Here is a 6660-nt window from a genome sequence, read left to right on the forward strand (position 1 = left end):
TCTCTCTCTCTCTCTCTCTCTCTCTCTCTCTGACAAGGTTTCTCTGCATAGCCCTGGCTGCCCTGGAACACACTCTGTAGACCAGGCTGGCCTTGAACTCAGAAATCCGCCTGCCTCTGCCTCACAAGTGCTGGGATTAAAGACGTGTGCCACCACTGCCCGGCTGTAAGATTTATCACAATGTGATAAAGCACCTAGCATAATGTCTTTTTATTCTTGCACTCCCAAAGCCAGCACAGGCTTAGCAAATGGTAAGTGCTCAGTGTCTCCTAAGTAAATGTTCACTGGTAAATAAAATGATGGGGGTCAGGATGGGATGGTGTTCATTGTAAGCTAACTGGGAATTATAAGCAAGAAGAACTGAAACCTCTCAGAGGTCATAATCAATATGACAGAGTTGGCAGCCACACCAGGATGGACAGTCTACAACATCACCTGTAACCCTACACAGTGTTTACATTTCCACACTCATCCCTTTGCAGGTAAAGTGCCGCAGGTCAACAGGGGTGTTCACTCCAGGTGAGCCTGGCAGGCTGCTGGCACATCCCAGGAGGGTGTGGACTGTGTGTCAAGTGTTTGAAAGCCAAAGAGGGCGGAGAGCAGAGGAACGGGTTGGGAGAAGAATGACACACAGGAGGTGAATCTCCAGTTGGGCAATCCTACCTTGAGCCCTTGAATCAATGAGCTGCATGACCTCGGCTGAGTACCTACCTCCTGTGGGTTCCAGGGTTCGTGGATGTAAAATGAAGGTTTGGACTGGGCTGTCTTTGAAGTTCCTTCCGGGATTTATGCTTGGCGATTGGTGTGAAGTCTGTGGACAGCTGTGGGAGGAAGCAAGTAAGTATGTCTTGGGAACTCTTGGCAACTAGACCATTGACTCCAGGTTAGCAGACATATTCAGAGACAAGAGACCGTGCTAGCATTCTGGACATGGGGAGCTCTGGGGACAGGTGCTCGAAGTAGTGTCTTAAGGATCTAACAGGAGTCTGTCAGAAAGAAGTGTTTCCAGGGATTAGAGTCAGCAGACGTGTGGCACTTAATAAATTTAATGTGTTGGGGGGGGCAGTTTTTATGTGTATTAGCTGAGAGTTTTAAGCATTAACTTTGAACGATGAAATTATCCAGTTACATGTTGACGTTGACGCAGTGTGCCTCCTGGAGCTTGGCCAGGGAGGTGTTCTTCAGTTGAACTGCTGAGATCATGAACTGGAGTTAGTTGTAGCTTGAGGCTGTGAATGACCAAGTAGTAGAAATTTAGGATTTGTTCAGGTTTTTTAAAAAGGTCATTTATTTTTGAAGTTTGCCTGTTTATTGGTTACCAATAACTTTAAAAACTGATTTTAATATTTTTAAAGTAATAATTTTATTTGTGCGTTGATTGTGCAAGATAATGGGTTTCATTTTTTTAAAGAGGTTTAATTGAGAGGGAGAGAGGGGGCAGTAGCAGAAAGTGAGGAGAGAGCATTTTTATTTTTTCATACACTATTTTGGTCATATCTAACCCCACTATTGGTGTCTCCTGCCTCCTCCTGGTTTTCTTTGCTAATGGTCTGTCTTCTCCTTCTGAATGTGTACTTCTATCTAATGAGAGAAAACATGAGGTGTTTGTCTTCCTAAGGATAGCTTAGTTCACTTAACATCATGTTTTTCAGTTCTGTCTATTTTTTTCAAAGATAATGTCATTCTTTTTCATGGCTACCTAAAGCTCTACTTCATATATGTGTGTGTGTTTCTCTCTGTGTAGCCCTGGGAGTCCTAGAGGGAGAGACTGGCCTTAAACTCACAGTGATGTGCCTGCCTCTGCCTCCCAAGTATTGGGATTAAAGGTGTGTACCACTATCAACTGGTTTATGCCATACTGTTTAACGCAGTGACAGTCAAGTAGGCTGATCCTATAGCTTGACTATAGCGGATGATAAACATGAATGTGCAAGTGTCTCTGTTGTGTACTGACTTTCACACCTTTGGACCCAGAACTGGAATAGCTGCCGTCTATGGTTGTTAAAGCCTTTTTTTTCCTTTTTTTTTTTTTTTTTTTTTTTTTTTTTTTTAAAGAATAGTGTTATTAATGGCTTTGACAAGTACATTAAAGTACTTGGGAAGTACAAGGAAAAGTAAACATTTAGCCCAGTATGAACACATGGCTATAATCTTAGTCTAAGGCTAACTCAGGAAAATTGTGAGTTTGAGGTCAAGTTAGACACTCTAGTGTTACATAGTGTTACATAGTGTGTTACATAGTGATATTCTGTTTCACAAGGGAAAGAAATGAAAAAAGGGTCTATCTAACTGTGTGACTTTGTCATAAACAGCTAGTTAGGACCTGGAGGATAACATGGATGAATGAGTCATTATGGTCTGTATCATGGGCTAACAATTCTGGGAAGCTTCTCTCTGCTCCCTGGCATTAGAGCTTTTATGTCTTAGAAAGAACTGAAATCATGAAGGTTTCCTTGGGAAACTAGGCTTAGGGTGACTCCTTTCAGATCTGGTGTTCCTTAGAAAAACAGTTACAGGATCACTCATGTGGGTTACTTGCCTGTTATCTTGAAAGTTTTGACAGCCGGGCAGTGGTGGCGCATGCCTTTAATCCCAGCACTTGGGAGGCAGAGGCAGGCGGATTTCTGAGTTTGAAGCCAGCCTGGTCTACAGAGTGAGTTCCAGGACAGCCAGGGCTACACATAGAAACCCTGTCTTGAAAAAAAAGAAAGAAAGAAAGAAAGAAAGAAAGAAAGAAAGAAAGAAAGAAAGAAAGTTTTGAATTTGAATCCTAGTAAAACAGACCCCAGTCAAATGTTAGTGTGGCTGCATGTCCTTTGTAGAGACCAACACTGAGTGGGTCAGAAGCAGAATAAAATGTCCCTGTTGGGGAAAGAAGGAAACAGCCGAAACCAAGAGTGAAAGAAAATGGATTAAATTTGAGGTCACAGAAAGAGGAGACAGAACACAAAAGTAGCAATCGTTAACATTCCTGAGAACTTACTCTATGTCAGGTATGGTTTGAAATCATGGACTATAGTAATCTGGAAGTATTCACAAGAGGAAAACTCAGGGATAAAGAAGTTAAATGGTCACTAGAGAGCAGTCAGGGGTGACTTGTAGAGGCCTAGGGTTCAATAGGAGAGCTATTATGTTCAATCACTATACCCTGATGCACTCACAACCTTTCAAGGTTGTTTATGACTCAGATTCTGTATCTCTAGCACACAGCCTGAGGCTGGAAGGTAAGACGTCTTGTTGAATGTTCCTAAACTGAATAGAACCCAGCAAATTCAACCTGGGGCTTGACCTAAGACCTTCAGTTTATGGTAGGCGCTGCGCCGCTGGGCTCAGCAAGGCACTAGAGAGATAAAGACTGCTAGCTAGTCTCAAAGGACTGGCCGCAGAAATCCAGTTTAACATGCTGATAGAGAGTCGTGGGCAACATTTCCCTTCAAGGCACTAGAGGGGAGAGGAAAACCATGGGTACTTAAGAACCCAGAGCCCAGAGAATCGAGGAAGCAGCTTGGTCATTATATTGCACATTCTCCGAATTGACTGCTGGTAAGCAGTGGGCACTGGGTGCAAGTGTAGACGTAGGCAGAGCCTATTCTGAGTCCTATTCCTTATGCTGATATAAGATGGGGCACCTAAGCCATAGGTCCCTGCAGATCTCCTTAGGACCTCTCTTCTGGTTTGCATGGGCAGACAAGACTAATTTTAGGTCCCATTATTGCCTTCAGTGGACCTTTAAATGTTTATCTCACTGACCACTAATTGAAAGCTAAAGATGGCTTGGATAATCTTCAGGACCACTGATGAACATTCTGGAACAAGAATGCTTGTAATACTGCCTATGAATAACCACAAAAAAACACTTGTCTTTTTTTCTGGCTGGTCTGAGTCCTAAAATGTAAAGGTAGAGAGGTGCTGAGGTCTAAATGCTTCCTGCTAGCCTCTTCCACTGTTGCCACCATGCCTGCATACAAATGGACCATTTCCTTTCCTTCCTCGGCATGGATAAAAACATACAGAACAAAAACTTACTTACTAATTAAGCCAAGCAGTGGTGGCACACACCTTTAATCCCAGCACTTAGGAGGCAGAGGCAGGAGGATTTCTGAGTTCGAGGCCAGTCTGGTCTACAGAGTGAGTTCCAGAACAGCCAGGGCTACACAGAGAAACCCTGTCTGAAAAAAACAAAAAACAAAAAACAACCATCAAAAAAACAACAAACACCTAATTAAACAGAAATAGGGTACAAATTCACAAGTATCTGTCCTCAACTGGCTCCATTTAGAGCAGTGGTTTTCAATCTAACTAATGCTTCGACCCTGACCCTTTAACACAGTTCCTCATGTTGTGGTGACCCCCAGAATAAAATTATTTTTTGTTCCTTCATAACAATTTGCCACTGTTATGAATTGTAAAGTAAACATTTGTGTTTTCCTATCATTTTAGGTGGCCCCTGGGAAAGGGCTATTTGACCCCTATAAGGGGTCTCTACCTATAAGGTGAGAACCAGTGGCTTAGGGTGATCAACACATGGCTATTTTAGTCCTCCTCAAACTGAAGTAATGGGACACACAGTCAGGGAGAAGCTGGAGTAGGGTCCCGTAGGGGATCATAGATCTGGGGGACCCTAATTCTCTCATATTCTGCTGGTCTATGGGCCCCCAAAGTGTCACTTCTTTTTTTTTTTTTTTAAGATTTATTTATTTATGTATATGACATCATTGCTCTCTTCAGACACACCAGAAGAGGGCATCAGATCCCATGGTTGTGAGCCTCTGGAAGAGCAGTAGGTGCTTTTAAATACTGAGCCATCTCTCTTAACCCCAAAGTGTTACTTCTTAGGGCATCTTTCTTTTCTGCCTCCTGGGAAAAGCCTGGAAGGCTTCTTCACAGGGAACCACCATGGAAGCCCAGCGGCCAATATAGAACTCACTGGACACAAGAATCCGGGAGGAGGACTGAGCCTGGCTTCTGTGGTGTTGGGCAGAGGCCTCCTCATTAGCAGCAGGCAGCCCAGTTTACGAAGCCTCCTGTAAAGAGGATTCTGGGAAAGAACCCTTTTCCAAGTTACTGTCACTGTATGTCCCCTCACTGGTAGTCTGTCCACGTCTGCTGGGTGCTGATTCCCCGGGGACTGGCATTTTATGAGAGGTTTGTTGCAGAAGCGTTTTGGATGGTTCGAACCACTTGAGCCCCCTTTTCCTTCAGCTACAGATGCAGACAATAGGATTATCAATAGGTGGTTACTTAACATCAGGCCTGTCACAGGCCTAGAAGGGAATTACACAGCCATGGATTTATAGTCTAAACTCAAAAGATGTGAAGATAACAAGAAAGCCCCATGGTTTGGGTTGGGATGTAAGACACTTGTTTGCTTCAAAGGTCTTAAATTACATAAAAATAAATAAATAGCCCCAACTTTTGTCTCTGTCTCCCCAACATGAAAAAGCTAAAGAGCAGTCAACAAATTCATAGGAGAGAACAAGGACGTGCATCTTCAAGGAGAGGTCCTCTGAGAAGCTCACCATCTCAAAACAGCCCAGGTCACGGCTTTTGTGAATCAACTTTAAAAGGAGCCAGATAAATTTGTGGCCTGCGATAACATCTCTAGTGACTGCAGTCTAGACAGGATAGTAGGTTCCCAGGCTTCACTCCTTTTCCACCTCCTAGGTCGCAAAGGCCACAGGAGTGCACTGGGAATATCTTCCCCCAGGGTCCTTGCTGGTGTTCAGTTCTCCCTCAGCAAACTGTCTCATTTTTCATCTCTACCACTCTTCAAAATGTGGAATAACTTCTGGGTCGATGGAGTAAGTTGCACGCTGGCTGTTTAAGAAGCTTGGTGTGGCTTCCCTATGAGGACTGCAGATGCATGCAAACCCTTCCACACTGGACTCCGTCTGGAAACCAGTTCTGCAGATGTTGCTAGGACCCCAGAGACTCTTGCTTTCTTTTAAAAGTCGTTCCTGGAACTGACAGCCGGAAAACAAACAATGATCTTGCTAAACCCGAGGGCAAGTAGATTCATAACTCTATAGTAATGACAGGAACATAGAGAGTGTTTAAATTCTAATAAAAACAGCTAAAATGCACTTTAGGCAGCTTGTATTCTAGGCCTTGCCTGCCCTGAGAGCTTTTAAGGTATTATCTTGTTTAATTCTCCCATAATTCTTACAGCATGGGTATTATGTATTATTATCCCAGTTTTATAGATGGATATTATTACACCTTAACCTTACACCAGAATTTATGGCCAAATATCAAGTTCTCTACTTAGTGTCCCTATTTGGACATTCATTTGGATGTTACAAGTTTAAAATTTCCCAGACTCTGGTCAGTGAGATGGCTCCACAGATAAAGGAGCTTGCTGCCAAGTTAATGATGACCTGGGTTTAATCCCCAGCATTCACTTAGTGGAGGGAGAGAAGGGATGGCTGCTAGTCATTCTCTCAAATACACATGAGTGCCCTGGCATGTGGCCTGCTTGTTTATAAACACACACGCATACATACAAATAACAAACAAACAAACAAACAAATAAATAAATATAAAAACCCAAACTTCCCCAAACTTGACTCCCAGTGTTTTGTCTCATTCTCCTGCCCCCAACAAACCTCAGGGCTCCCTCATCCCAGGTAATGGCAATTCGTGCCTTCAAGCTGCGGAGGC

The sequence above is a fragment of the Mastomys coucha genome, unplaced genomic scaffold, assembly GCF_008632895.1.
Source record: "Mastomys coucha isolate ucsf_1 unplaced genomic scaffold, UCSF_Mcou_1 pScaffold18, whole genome shotgun sequence".
Classification (NCBI taxonomy): domain Eukaryota; kingdom Metazoa; phylum Chordata; class Mammalia; order Rodentia; family Muridae; genus Mastomys; species Mastomys coucha.